Below are 15,155 nucleotides of genomic sequence, written 5' to 3'. Positions count from 1 at the left end.
GAATACCAGCTCTCCTTGGTTTGTCTTGGGTCGCCGCCAATAGTTGACTGGCTGCCCATGTTGCCTCTCTAGCTGCCCTAATGTTGGTTGGGTTCATGTGCCGCCTTGTTGCTGCTACTGGTCAGGTGGTGGGGGGGGGGCGTACGTACATCCGTTATTCTTCCTTCCCTTCATCTGGATCGTCACGTGTGCAGGGTTCAAGGCCCAGGGTACCAGATCCTGTCTCCAGCCCTGTAACCACTGCATTCTGAGGGGTCGGAAATGTGAGGTGTACAACTTTGTAAAGAGTTCAAGATTAGCCATTCTTATTAACTCAAAAGTTTGGATGGATGCCTCACTATCCCTACCCAAAATAAACTAAAGGAAACACTCTAACAAAAGGATACCTCTACACTCACACTTGTTCATTCAATAAAGTAACAAGCAAATGCATGGCAGTTCAATTCAACAAATATATATAGCTTGCAATAGAAATCGCAATATGACCAATGCCGCTTTTCATAACCTGGAGGAATTCCCCTTCCCCAGATGTTAGCAAGGTTCTGCTCCACAGTTGAAAAGAAATAAGGAAATTGTTGTTTGCCGCAAAGTTCCAACACAGGATTTAAACTCGATAACAAAACTTTCAGTTGTCTCAATAATGTCCCAAAAGAAGTATGTTCCAGCTCTTCCAGGAGCAAGAATCTTTGACTTCTGCTGAATTGCATCTCCTCCACAGCGGGTTTACACAATTCTTGTCTCATTGTTACAATTAACATGAGTTGTCTTTGTTAGAACCACAGTTCAGCACTTGCCTCAACTACTACCTGGTATACTCCTGTGCCATGTCTTCTACAGCAACAACTGCCATCTGGGTATAAGTTTCCTGCTCGCTCAATACTTTACAAAACAGAATGTGCTTAGGTGGTAACATCCAGCTTAAAACAACTTCACAGGGTTTTTTTGGCATCAAACTTTAAACCAATATTCAGTGAAACAAGGAATCACATTCATGCTCTTCAGGACTACTTTGCAACCAGGCTCCTTTCCCTCTGGATAATCTACGATAGAACGGCAGCCTGTTTGCCACCTTTCTTTCCCCTCTGCACCAACAACCCAATAGTGACCAGGCTATGATCTCACTCTGCCTCTGTCTTGACCTTGGCAATGTGTATTTTAGGTCACCTGCTGATCTGTATTTCACAACACATAAGCAGCAAGTCTTACAACCCAGTATTCCCCCTCTCGCCTTGAGCAATGTTTGTTGTATTGCTGAGTTTTAAAATACTCCTGGCTTGGGTACTGCTTGCAAGGTTTTGTTTTACCAGAGTTTCTCCACAGGTTTTTTAGGCCTTCCACAAACTTGCACGCTTGATTGCATGGTCACTTTGGTCCAATAAGTATAACATTTATTGTTTTCTATTAGTTCACCGTTCAAAATTGTAATTGCTGCTGCTTTTACTCGCACGCAATAATTACTACTACTTTCACAAAAGTGAAACTGCCTGCCGTGAATATATGGACAGCGTTGGAGCGCTCAGTAGTCACTTGCTAGCTGTGAACTCACTGGGTAAGTCGCTCGCTCATGCTCCGTTTGGTATTTACAGTTCTTCTGTCATCGTGGCTCCTCGCGGTCTGGCGAAAAGATTCCTCTGGTCACGCCACTCGGAAATGTAGCTTCCTCCGATCCTGAAGTTCAGGTGCAACCCAGCCACCTGGAACCTCTAAAGAGGGCACACTTCCCTCGCTACTTCTGCTTCCTGCTGCGCAACCTCTGCACAATGGCCCTTCAATGGGCAAGTGTCCTTTTCTCACGCTTCCCACTGCGCAGTCTCTGCAACAGGGACAACTCGAGGCAAAGACCCTCTCAGGACCCGCCACCACTTCTAATGTGGTGTCCCGTTGTGGGTTGGTTGCTCATGTCACCACCTATGGGGTAGAACAACCTGCCTGACTTTTTTTCCTTTAATTGTGGTTTTTCCTTTTTCCTATTGATTACTATGGGGAACTTTGACAAACATTAAAAATCCTTCATAAACGACTAAACTTGTTACTTTCTTGGACTTTCCTTTTTTTTATGATTCATCCTGTTACACCAAAGGCTAGAATTATTGTATTAGCACCTTGTTTTTTTTACAGATTTTAATGTATTCCATCACTGCACCTCATTCCTCCCTATTGAATTATTTTATGTTGGTGTGTGTTATGTTTATTATATCGTGCCTACTCATTTCTGTGAGTGTAGTACGACCAAGTATGTCAGGTAATCATGATGTAACCTCATTCTGAAGTTTTAGGTTTAAGTGTTCACCCCCTCCTTCCCTTTAGGTATATACTGAAGTATATGGTTTACTTTTGTGTAACCTGTTTTTCGTCTATGCAAGAGGTTATGAAGGATATTTGGGCTGTTCAGATATGGGCATTTTAAATATGACTCCGTAAGGTTTGTTGCTTTCTCTGGGGAACCCTTTTTCTCCCCTCATAGCATTATAATGTACTGGGTTTACCTCCAAGCATAGACCATTTTGCTGTAGGATTGGGAAAGTTATGCCCAGGCCCTATACAGTTTGCATACATCTGCTGCTTTAGTGTATACACCACAGGTACATATTTGAACTTTAATGAAGAGTTCACATGTGTACAGGCGCGTTATAAATGCCATATCATATCAGTATATATTTTTCAGTATCTCTGTGTAGCGTATTCTCCTGGTGCCCATTTGGGACTAAGACCTCCTTCTTGCTTTGAGTGAAGCCTGACTGCTCAGCCTTAACTATACATAAGAGTTTGATCTAACCTGTGGTTGTAGCCCCGACTTCTCGTTCGGGTAGTTGATTTCAGACCCATCATGAGAGCTGTGGAATAATCTTCCTAACTTGGGGCATTTGGCAACATAGTTGAATGCTGATCTGTTTAACCAGCACATACCCGAAATGTATAAACTTAATATCTGGCTATTTTTTTTTCTGATTTAGCGCTAGGCCTAGCAAGCATATTGTTAGTAAACTTAAATGATTTCCTGGATCTTTCTCTAAAGTTTCAAGCAAAGTTAATTGTAACTTCTCCACTGTATGTCTCAAGGAGGGTTCCCAGTTTAATGCATTGTCCTCTTTTCATTGGGATATCTAGTAATAATTACTCCAAAAACCGGGGACAAGATGTCTGTAGCTTTTTTTTCTGATAAGGAATTATTCAGGTGAATATTTGTATGTGGTGCCATCGAAACACCATGGTTTGTTATACAAAATATAGAATGTGTAACTAACATTCAGGTCTAAATCTACAAAATAACAAATCCACTGTGTATTGAAATTTCAACTAGTCAAAAACAGGTTTCAAACTGGCACTCACTATTGATGAGGAACACCCGTTAACTTAAACCTAATAACGGCAAAAAGCAATCTAAAAGCCATTTGTCCTTCACCACTTGCAATTTACACGTAATAAATTGCAGCTATACTCCTAAAGTCTCTTACTAATGTAGCTCTTTCCCAGAGCTCTATTCGCTGTTGTGGTAACGTTACAAACGCACATTTTTGTGTTTTTCTCTTTCATTTGCTGGACATTCTTCAGGGGATCAACAGCACTCTCATTGCCATCCTATTTTCTTTAAGACTTTCTGGGGTCCCTGTTTTACCATCTACAATAAACAAGCATTCCACTTAATAACTTTAAAAAATCCTTCTCCGATCTAAAGCTAAGTTTAAATGGAGGCAATATGATTTCACCTACCACAGGGTGCTTAATTTCCCATACCGTATGGTTCCTAGTAGCTGAGCGGTGTAATGATGCATAAATGCTTCTCCACTGACATTTAGGATAAAGTGCTAGGTAGGTATCCTTCCTCTTATCTTATGGAACACATTATGTTACAATTACTTTAATTGAGAATTCCCAGGCACTTTCTTTGTGTAGTTACATTTTCCCCCCATTCTGTATCCGTGAACTCTCTGCCAATGTTAGCCTCCGGTTTTCCTTTTCATTGGCGCTCTGCTACAAGACCAGAATCGATTGCTCTGTATATGGATGACACAGCCAGTTGCTCTCCCCCTGCCCCCTTAAATCTGGCAGAGGGCCCAGCACAGTAGAATCTACTGAATTCGCTCTGACACCTGTGCAACGGTCGACGTCTAATGCACCCAGGTGCATCTTATGTATTGAATCTATGTATCAAATAAAATAAATATATTTGTGTCTAACAAGTCATGAGGCATATCTAGCTTAGGCGGGTTACTGATAAGCAGATCTGTCATTAACTCTGACCTAGTTTTAGGGCATTCTTCTTCTTCTTTTTTTTTTTTAAATGTTTATTTTAAACCAAGACAGGATGACAACCATAGAGTATAAACAAGACATGTAACACGTTTTCCAACAATCCCCTTTGACCCCCAACTGCCCCCCTCCTGTTCTTGGTCCGAAGTGTCTTCCCCCCTGGGCCACTTGCTCTGTGGCCCCCAACTGCTGTATTCCCCCCTCAGGAGTCCACCCGGTCCCTCAGGGTCCACCCAGTCCCTCAGATTCCACCGAGTATTGGCAGGCTTATAGGTTAGGGCGGGGAATCGTGGTCATACTCCAGTACTGGGGCCCAGATGTTCGGGAAGCGGTGGAGGAGTCCAGCGTTTGCCGCTGTCACCTTCTCCGCGATCAATATATCCCATAGCTTCCCCCACCATTGGGACATGAAAGGGCCGTCAGGGGACTTCCAGAAGCAGTGGAGCACAATATTCCCCGCTAGAAGGCATTGATATGTTTTGCTCTGCTCCCGGTGCATTGATAGATCCCGGGGACCGGGACCCCTAGCAAGATGGGCTCGGGCTCCAGCGGGAGAGTCGTCCCGGTGATCTGACCAATGGTCGCCAGGCACAGTTTCCAAAACTGCTGGATCTTTGGGCATGTCCACCACATATGAAAGAAGGAGCCCGGTTGGCCACACCCTCTCCAGCAAGCTTGGTCCACCCGGGGGTTCATATGGTGAAGCCTGAGGGGGGAGTAATAACACTGCAGCATTATCTTGTATGCACATTCCCTATTGGTGACACAGGTGGACGAAGAGTGTGAATGGGTCCAGATATCCACCCAGATCTGGTTTTCCACTGGGTGGCCCAGGTCGGCCTCCCACTGGGCCATGCATCGGTTTCTTGAGACCACGAAGTCTCCCAAGAAGCGTCGATATAGAGTGGAAACCCTACCTCGAGCTGGGAGATCCTTGAGTGTTAGTTCGAGGGGGGGTGAGGGGACGTGTGGCTGCTCGGAGGGTTTGGGGGTGCAAGCACCAGTGACATAACTGGAAGTACGTAAACCGGTCTCTTTCCTGGAGTTGGAACCTTTCCCTACATTGTTTGAATGTTTGTGGTGTGTCTCCCACGTATAGCTGTTCTAGGGTCTCAAGGCCACCCAGTTCTGGAAATTATGAGGGTTCGCCCCAGGTGAGGACGCCGGATTGTGAAAATTGGCGATAGGGGACTCGACCCCCTCGGAATTCCCTTTTTGTTTTAATGCCCCGTCCCAGGAGTTCAGAGTAAGCTTGGTCGCCAGAAAAAGTCCTTTCGAACGTTCTCTGAGGGGAGGCGAGATATGTGGGAGAAACCGGAGGGGGAGCGGAAGTTGTGCTTGCTCCAACTCTACCCATCTAGGGCGATTCGTAACTATCTGCCATGCGCGGATGTGTGCCAGTTGCGCCGCCACCCCATAGGCTTGTAGGTCTGGGACGCCCAGCCCGCCCAATTTAGAGCTGCCTAGCAGTGTCTTATGAGGGATTCTGGCCTTTTTACCCCTCCAGATAAACTTCAGCATGTTCCTCTAAGTCATGGAGTGTCGGTACTTGGATTGCCACTGGGAGGGAAGAGCAGGCGTAGAGGAATCTCAGTTCATTGTGCAAGCTGTTATACGTCCTAGCAATGAGATTTCCTGGGATGTCCAACGCTTCAGGTCCCCGTCCAGTTCCTTAAACAGCCGAGGGAAGTTAGCCTGGTATGTATCTTTCAGGCTCGCAGGAATGTGCACTCCCAGGTAGGGGATGGCTCTTCTCTTCCATGCGATTGGGCACATCCTGGCCAACACCCCTCGTTCTTCCGGGGGGAGGCCGATGCCCAAGGCCACCAACTTGGTGAAGTTGACGGAGAAGCCTGACACCTCCCCATAGCTAGTTATTTCCGTCAGGGCGCGCTTTAATGAGGAGCAGGTCTCCGAGCGCGTAAGCAGTAAATCATCAGCGTACAAGGCAATTTTATGCTGCAATGGACCGACCTGAGGGCCTTTGCTCAAAGGATCAGGCTGAATAACCACATCAAAGGGTTCCATGGTAAGCGCGAAAAGCGGGGGCAATAGCGGGCAGCCCTGCCTGGTTCTGCAAGTTAGGGGGAATCGAGGCTGAGAACCCGTTGATCTTCAGAAAGGTCTTTGGGGATTGAACCATCATGTGGAACATTGCGCCAAAACCGAAAGCCTCCAGGGTGAGTCTCATAAATGACCAGTCCACCCTGTCAAATGCTTTAATGACATCTAAGGCCAGTAGCGCCAGCCCCTGGGAGCTCCGGGTAGCACGGTCCACCAAGACCAAGGCTCTGCGGATATTATCTCCTGCCGCTCCGTTTAAGATGAAGCCTGCCTGATCGGGTGAATTATCTCGGGTAGTATGAGAGTTAGGCGGTTGGCGAGGATTTTGGAATACAGGTTGGCGTCTATATTCAGCAGGGCTATAGGCTTATATGTGGCAGGGTTTCTCAAGTCTTTTCCTGGCTTGGGTAAGAGGACAGTGGTGGATTTCTGCATCGAAGGGGTTACTAAGACCGATTCCCAAAAAGAGTTGAAGAGTGTCACCAGGGGGGGGGGAAATCAGCTGGGGTTTGAATGTTTAGTTGGGTCAGATAGTTGGGGCAAGGCTGCTCCCCGTAGATATTCTTCCTGTTAAGACTGGTCCTGCGGTGGTTATGTCATTATTTGTGTCAGGTGGTCCACTGCCAGTTGTTTTTTCGAGTCTGCATAATGGATCACTCCCTGTGGGTCACGCAGTCCTGCGATGGTATTGGTATGTCTTGTTTTGGCCAGTTTGTCTACGAGTATTTTGTTTGCCTTATTATTCTTCGCATAGTAGGATTGTTTGGCCTTGGCCATCATTTGTGCGGTATGTTCAGTATAGTGGGCCTCTAGTTTTTTCCTGGCCATGTGGATGGCTCGCTGTGTTCTGGGGGACAAGCCTTGTTTCTTGTGGATTTCCTCCGCTGCTATAAGTTCCTCCTCAAGGACCAGCCGGATTTGCTACATGGTGCGGTGAAAGGCCAAACCTTGCGCGATCAGGACTCCCCTGATCGCTGCCTTCAATGCGTCCCAATTGTTTGCTGGGGAAGTGTCTGGAACTGGGTTTTCTTTGAGGAAGCTCTTGATCGCGGTTGCAATCTTATCCCTTAACGACATATCGTTGAGGAATGGATCGTAAAGAGACCACCTGCGTGGAGAGTTGAGTTTGGGGTTGTGTGTGCGGATTTCCATGATTACTGGGGCGTGGTCAGATAGGACCCTTGGGCCAATAGTTACTTCGTTGGTGTAGGCGAGTGCCTGAGGGGGATGTCAGAAGGAGGTCGATCCTTGAGAAGGTTCGGTGAACGTAGGAATAATCTTTCGGAGGGGTGAAGCACCCGCCATGAGTCTACTACCTCCAAGGACCTGAATAAGCGTAGGAGGCTAAGCGCCTAGGTAAAGTCTCCAGGGGTGGGAGGGTGAGCTTTATCTCTAGTAGGGTCTTGTACTCCATTGAAGTCACCCCGATTTGTGGGATGTTTTAACCCACTAGGCTTTGCCCTGCGACATCCCTGTGTGCTGATGGTGCAAGATTCATCAAAATGGCTGCAAAAGCACTATGCACGCCAAAACCTATGAAAATTGCGCTTTGAAACACGAAAAGATGGCTGCCAAACCTACTTTGCCTGTCGTCAGTGGTGGAAGGAGACCCCACTGCTGAAACATATCACTGGGCTGCCTACCAAGGAAAAATGGAAACTGCATAAAAGGCAGTGCTTTCTGGAAAGAAACCCAGAAATTGCTCTTAAATCCCTTTTTCTTGGTTGCTGAAAATACAGAATGCCAGTCCAAAACATCCAATATCCTCGCTGGGTGTTACCCGTCACTTCATCTAAGGAATCAATATGAACGTACAATGTCATGAAAAGCGGAATCTCTTCAAAATATCCACAGTAAAAAGTGTGCTTGTCTGAGAAAATCTGTCAAAATATGGGCGCAGTACCAGCGGCCGCCTGTATGACAGCTGTCTTCTTGCTTCTTGCATCAGAAGCTTAAACTTGTGCAATTGAAATCAAATGTCTGAGAATTAAGTGACCTGTTATCAAAAGTAACATAGGTTGCAACTATTTAATCTCCATGCTTTAGAGACTGGAATAATTGTTCTAGCGGCTTGTTTAACAATTGTAAGTTTCATTTTAAACCAAGAAAAATGTAAGAAATTGACAGTGAATTTAAGCTGAACTCGGTCACCAAAACCAGTTCCTCCCAGCTTCCCCCAACAAAAGGCATCTCTCCTGCTTCTCACCAAGGTCAGGAACTTACACCTTTGTGTTGATTAAATCAGGGGAGGAGATTTTGGGCTGCTGCTGGAGGAGCACAATGAACCTTCCTGGGCTGAAAGGATATGCATATTGTAAAGTGTCAAAGTGGCCTCTGCCAGGAGGTAGAGGGTGGAGATTGCTCTGGAGCTGGAGGCGGGGACTGACACTTATGTTGATTCACAAAGCACATAAAGCTTATTTTAGAAAAAGACTGATAAAGGATTGTGCGAATTAGTAAGTATTATAGAATTTACAACTGTTAATGTGATTTTTTTCTTTTTTTTTTTTTGTGCTCATTTTAAGAGGACCCTGAATTCTGTGCGATGTTCTGAGAAGGTGCAGTGAACATTCTGGTTTTGTAGCAATTGTATTTATGTCAGAAGCATGAAACTTAATATGATTATGCCCAGATATCATGCGCACATATGTACAACATTTTAGACAAATTAGATATTGTGTCCCAGACAAAAGTGTGAAAATGTATCAAATCCAGACCCAAGATCTCACAGCTACGAGGCTTGGAGGAATATTTGCTCCACAAAATATGGGATCTATGTATGTTATTGGTATAAAGATTGTACACATGTAAAGATGTATTATATCAAAAATAGATTTTATGTGCAAAAGGCAAAGGGGGGGATGTTTTGCCTCATAAACCGCATCATCATGATGACACTCTGTTTTCTCCTCCAATCAAGGGAGAGAGCAGACTCTAGCCAATAGACTATCTAGGGGGTGCGCCTAGGATAATTCAGCTTACCCACCTCTTTATCAAACGCATATATAGAGACAGCTGAGGACTCAGAAGACACTGATCCACCCACCATCTCGAATTTGGCGAAGCACTCTGAAGGAGATCCATTCATACTCCTTGTTCCAGACCACAGAAACTTTGCAAGCAGAAAGGCTCGGAGCATAGCTGATCCACTTTCAGCCGGGCCTAACTTCCAGAACCCATCCCTCAATTTAAAGGGGAAACGAAAGAAGCAGCCAGGCTGTGCTGTAACTGCTTGCCTGCCAAAGAATTATCTTCATAACCAGAAGAACAGATTAAACCCCGTCTGGTGCTGTGCTGTGCAGACCAGAGAGCCATTGCAGATCCCGTTCAGTCTTGCTGTGCAGTGTAGACCAGAGCACCTTGCTGTCCAGTCCTGCCGTGCGGTGTCCAGAGCGCCTTGCTGATTGCTGAACCAGACCAGTCCGGTGTGCCCAGCAGTCTGTCCCGAAAGTATCCCTGAACAGATCCCTGACGGTTCCATTCTAACATTGGTAGTGAGTATCCATGGTATAGGGTTGTCACTAGCCTATGTATGTTCCATAGTCATTCCTATCCAAATCAAATCTATCTTATGTCCAGAACTGTAGTGCTAGAAATCCTTTTTGTCTTGCCTGAACTCGCTCTTATCCTATAGTCCTTCTGTAATCATATTGTTAAAATCATTTTTGCGCTGATATATTGCATCTGAAGAAGGCAAGCGTCTGGGCTGGCAGTTGCCTTGATCAAGTGGCTGAGCATCTGTGTAGTGTTTATTCATAGTCCATCCCTAGAGTAAAGAAACCTCGTTTGTATTTTAAAAGCGCATCCTTGTTTTACAATTTTGCCTCCATCTAGAAAAACGACTTCCACGAAAACGTCCATAAATTCTTCATACTTTATGCTAGAAACAAAATTTCTACTTGTAGCGAACATCCTAAGCTTCCTTAAGAACCCAAAACCACATCTCAACTCCTTATAGTTTTTCCGCAATCACGCTTACCGCGCACAGAAAAGTTTGCCGCAAATTATTCGTTTGGCCAAAACCTAGAACGTGTAAAATAGCTTTTCATTGCACCCAACCTCAAAATTAAGTTTTCAACTTGCTTATTACACTCATATCATTGCTAGTATTTGTCTGAAATCATACAAAGCGGCTCCCATTAGAATTTCAACAATTTTAGTGAATTAAACCATTTTTAGTGTTTTACCCCATTCATTCAAACGCCAACTTTAAAACCGTTTGTGACAAGTTTGCAATCATTCCTGTTTCTCTCTTGTGTTTGCTGTGGGAAATTGGGATTGATATATTTGCTTGAATTCTGCATTCCTGAAACCTGTTCTCTCTCATCTCTTTATATTGCGTATTGGGGGGATTGAAGGGTGTGCAGGGGGAAATAGTACTCACATTGCCATTTGATTGAACACACACTTATTTCTGTGCTCCATTGTTTTCCCCATCATTACTCCTTTTGATTAAAGAGATTGCTAGTGGGACATCACCCCATTTGCGATCATTGTATAACCATTAAAAATAGTGTGATATATATTGTGAACTACATAAATAAATATTTTAACTTTGCAAACCAGCCTGCTTCCTGGTTCAGTGTGACCGGGGTGTATTCAAAGAGAGGGGCGTGATAGAAGTGGTACATCGTTCAGAAATAAAAACTTATAGACACAAGTAAATAAATAAGGATTTCAGCTGTGCATTCCACGCTAGGCCTTGACTTAGTTGAAGTGCCGGATTGAAATCACTTACAGATTATAGTTTGGCCTTCTGTGAAGCCCGAGAGGGAGGAACCCAGCGAGTCATAGAAAATCGCGTGCCCAGTTTTGGGGGCATATACTGAAGCGAAGGTGAACAGGTCTCCTTGCAAAAGGCATTTAATTGCTATAATTCGGCCTTCCAGGCATGCTTTGGAGTCTAGGACCTGGGGATTTAGGTCTTTCCTAAAGAGGATTGTGGTGCCTCCCTTCTTGGTGCCCCCAGAGAAGAACTGAAGTGGGTATGGTCTAGAGCGGAGCCGCCCAAAGTCTGCCAGTAATAGATGAGTCTCCTGGAGCATAGCTACCGCTGCATTTTCATCCTGAAGTTTTAGTAGGATCGACCTTCGTTTGGCGGGTGAGTTCAGCCCATTGACATTGAGAGAAATTTTAAGTTTTGGTGTTCCTGGGCGCCACCGCATCTGGGGGGTGGGGCAGGTCGGTGGAGAAAGGGTTAGCCATTATCTCGGATGAGAGCTAGAAGTGTCATCGCTGCCATGGTGGAAGCTGTTCGTACGCTGGGTCGGCGATGGTGTTTCCCAGAACAGATCTGGACGGTTGGTGGAAGCCTGAGGCGCGGGGGTCCGTATCGTGTGGTCCCGCCCTCGATTATCTCCTGGTGTTCTGTGGCACCTTTGACCACGAGGATCGCCTGGGCTTTGGGGAGGGAGCAGTTTCCAAGTTTTCGGCATCCACCGGGCTCGGCAAGGTGGCCTCTTTGGGCGAGGATGGGTGCATGATATTGTTAGCTTCTTCAAGGTGGCTGATTCTCCGTAGGGCGCCATTTTATGAAAACTGTAGGGCCTCTGGGAATAGCCATCTATATCGCACCTGGTGGTTTTGAAGGAAGAGGGTCAAAGGCGGAGTGATTTTCTCCTTTGAAGGGTGAGAAGTGAGTGGTCTTGATAAATCTGGAGGGGTGAGCCCTGAAAGGAGAGTTCATCTCGTGAGCGGCTAATAGCTGAAATGGCTTTTTTTGTAATGAAGACATGGACCCTGCTAATAACATCTGGGTGGAGGTCCGAGTCCACTCCCCATCGTGGGCGCAGCCTGTGGGTGCGATGCAGTAGAAGCTGGGATTCATCCAGTTGCGATTGGAAGAAGTCCCCCACATATTCTGCTAGGTTTTTGTCCAGGACGGAGGACGGAATTCCTCGTATCTGGAGATGGTTACAGCGGGCCCTGTTTTCGAGATATTCCTGCTTGAATTCAAGGACTTCACATTTGTCTTGTAGGGATCTAATTGAGCTTTGGATTTCCCCCAGTGTAGATGTATGGTCTTGTGAGTGATCCTTAATCTCCCCCAGCCTCTGCTCCACCTCAGTCACCACTAAATCAGAACACACCGATCAAAGGGTGAGTTCTGTCATGCAGGTTTTTAATTCAGACTTTATCAGCCATGAAAGCCAGAATGTCTCCTTTGGTGGCAAGGGCTTCTCCTTCTACCTGAGGTTTTTGTGGGGTGAGCTTGGAGGGGGCGGGTTTCATTACTCTGTCGACGAGAACATGGTGGCGATGTCCCAGGTCTTGCCGGCTTTTGATTGTTTGGCCATCGTGACGGATTGGGAGGGATGGGAGGGGCGATGCTCAAATTTTCGTATTGGGGACCAGTCCAAATGTCGTAGGCCAAGGCCAGAGTGTGGTGAGTTTGCAATTCGTTGAAGTAGAGGCCTCGAGAGTTCAGGTCAAGTCCTGTCAATGCCTGTGTTCCAAAAAGTTATGGCCTTCCAATGTCGGGCGAGGAGGAGAGGGCAATTATGGTTCTTCCGGAAAAGAGAGGGGTTATATGTCCTTCCTCGTTCTTTGGGCTGGGGGAGAGAAGCTGTCCAAAGATGTGGGCCGGGGCGCCCCAGGAAGTGAGTGAGGGGGGGGGGGAGAAAAGAGCCTACGCCACTTTGGGAGAGTGGCGGATCAGCCCAGTCTCGTCGGGGCCGGGGTTGAAGGCCCAACCCACTCCAAATGTGGCTAAAGTTCTGCAGGACCTGAGGGACTCCTTTTTGACTATGTAGGCCTTATGGTGGCCTGATCAGTGAGGCCACCACAACAGAGGCGCTGAGCAGTGTGCTATGCTGGTTGCCCTGCTCCCATGCATTCACAATTATATTGTTTTCATCCGTTTAAGAGAGATGTCCTCTCAGGAGCCTAGTAAGAACGCTCCAAAGCTGCGGGTGGGTGGAGGATCCAGTGACTGCACTCTTGTTCCCGGCGAGGGGGGGGGGTCCCGGAAGACGCTATGGCGGACCCCTGTCTCCCTCTTTCCCTCGGGGCTCACTGCCATAAGTTGTGTAGCCAGGCCTCTATTACATCGTCCACACGGGCACTCCTCCGGGGTGCTCCTATATAGGAATGGAGCCTCTGTGCCACCTTGGGGCCCGCCAAGGCACCCAGCCCAAGCGCCGGGGGTAGCCACGAGCTCCAGGCACAGTCACGTTCGGCGCCGGGGTCCACCAACACTGCTTCTCCGCGTGAGCGGAGAAGACTGCTAAACGGCGCCCCGCTCCTAAAGGGCTGCACCCACCTGGGTTCGCCTCCGCTGCCTGTTGTATCGGGTGCCGCGGGCCGCTTATGAAGACCCACGGGGTCCGGATCCAGCACTCTGCTCCCGTCAGGCTGCAGCAATCGGGGTCCAGGCCGGCTGCCGAGTCCGGGGTGCCTGCCTGTCTTGCTCCGTGGGAGTGGGGGAGCCTGCCTCTCAACCCCCCGCTCCTGGTCGTCCACCCCCACCAGGGTCCACCTCTGCTGCCACCGCCTGTGGTGCCGGGGGTCGCCGGTGATGTCTCGCGGGAGCGGGGGAACCCACCACCTGGCCCTCCGCTCCTGGTCAGCTGCAATTGCCCGGAACCGGGCCGACCACCGGGTCTCGGGACGCTCTCCACCAGGGCTCTCCGCCCGACGCACCTACGCTTCTATGTGGTGCGCGTCCGCCATTTTGATTTTTCGAGCGTTGTCAGGCGCTGAAGAGTCCCTCCTGGATGTAAGCATCACAAAGCTATCTGGAGTACCCATCTTCGCACCAGACGTGCAGCAGCAGTTCCGACTGCCGTGGATGTAATCAGCCGTGCAAAGGTCTCATGGGAACCACATTTTTTAGCTTCGGCAGCGGGCTTCCCGCGGAAGGCTTCACAGGAGCAGCCACATCGATGGCGCTCCAAGCCACGCCCCGTTTTAGGGCATTCTTAATTGGAGAGTCACCCATACAGTTCAACAGATTTAGAAACCAGTATTTAGTCCGTGAAGTCTGACAACGTCTTTGAAAGATTGTGTTTCAAACATAGCATTATTTCATTTTCACCATATAAAGTTTTATTTTTGGACTTTACTAAAAGAACACCAAACCATTTGCATGTGTCGTCTAATACTATGCATTGTTCATTCTATACGTTCAAGTTTTATTCATTATGCATTATTTTGAATTTAACGGTGTATTTTCTTTATACAGGTGGGAGGCTGCACAAACAACTTCAGCACTGGCTGTAGGTGAGGTTCTGGACACATTTGACAATTGTAATTAAGGCAATGTGAACTTGTAATGAACATTTCTAAAGCATGTAGCTGCACTTGCAATTATAAATTACATCCATACACTAGGCATTGTATTAAACAAATGATCGCTCCGTTACTAGGTATTTTTTGTATTCATTTTCCACATGTATTTTCCCTGCTGTCTCCTGTGAGATTTCTTTACTAGTTGGCACTTTTTTTTCCCCAAACGTTCCCCAGTTCCTCCTTAATTACTAGTGCACCCATTACAAGCATGCTACCTACCCATGGTTGTTTGGTCTTGTGTGTGTCATTACGCTTGTTTCAGTGTCCTCTTTAGAGTACTCCTATGCCTGTCCCCTTTCCTCCTTACTTATGCGGTGATCCAGCCAGGGGACATGACTAGTACACTTTTGATCAGCAAACGCAACCCAGATGCATTCTTGGAGCTGGTATGCATGCACGGAGCTGAACTTCGCCACTAAACACCCTTCCCACCATATTCGACCGCTAGTCCTTTCGACTTCTTGTTGGAACACTTTTCCGGAAGCAGGCATTTTTCACCTGCGTGTCACTATCTTTTTCACTTTATTCCCACATCTTTAATTTTTCCCTGG

At 47.0% G+C, this 15,155-nt stretch overlaps 1 protein-coding gene across 5 annotated transcripts in view; it reads left to right on the top strand.

The window, feature by feature from the left end:
- CYRIB (CYFIP related Rac1 interactor B) overlaps nt 1-15,155 on the top strand; it is an 819,696-nt gene that overhangs the window by 413,875 nt on the left and 390,666 nt on the right. For 3 of the 5 annotated variants that reach the window (XM_069621627.1, XM_069621629.1, XM_069621631.1), the window contains one exon: nt 14,498-14,531. The gene's annotated coding sequence lies outside the window, so the exon portion shown is untranslated. Of the gene's footprint in view, nt 1-14,497; nt 14,536-15,155 lie in introns of all 5 variants that reach the window. The other 2 variants (XM_069621628.1, XM_069621630.1) reach the window with 1 other exon arrangement.

The sequence above is a fragment of the Ambystoma mexicanum genome, chromosome 5q (assembly GCF_040938575.1).
Source record: "Ambystoma mexicanum isolate Mex_15411 chromosome 5q, UKY_AmexF1_1, whole genome shotgun sequence".
NCBI classification, from domain to species: Eukaryota; Metazoa; Chordata; class Amphibia; order Caudata; family Ambystomatidae; genus Ambystoma; species Ambystoma mexicanum.
The sequence above is the reverse complement of the archived record's forward strand: the minus strand, read 5'-3'. Positions and strand labels throughout refer to the sequence as shown.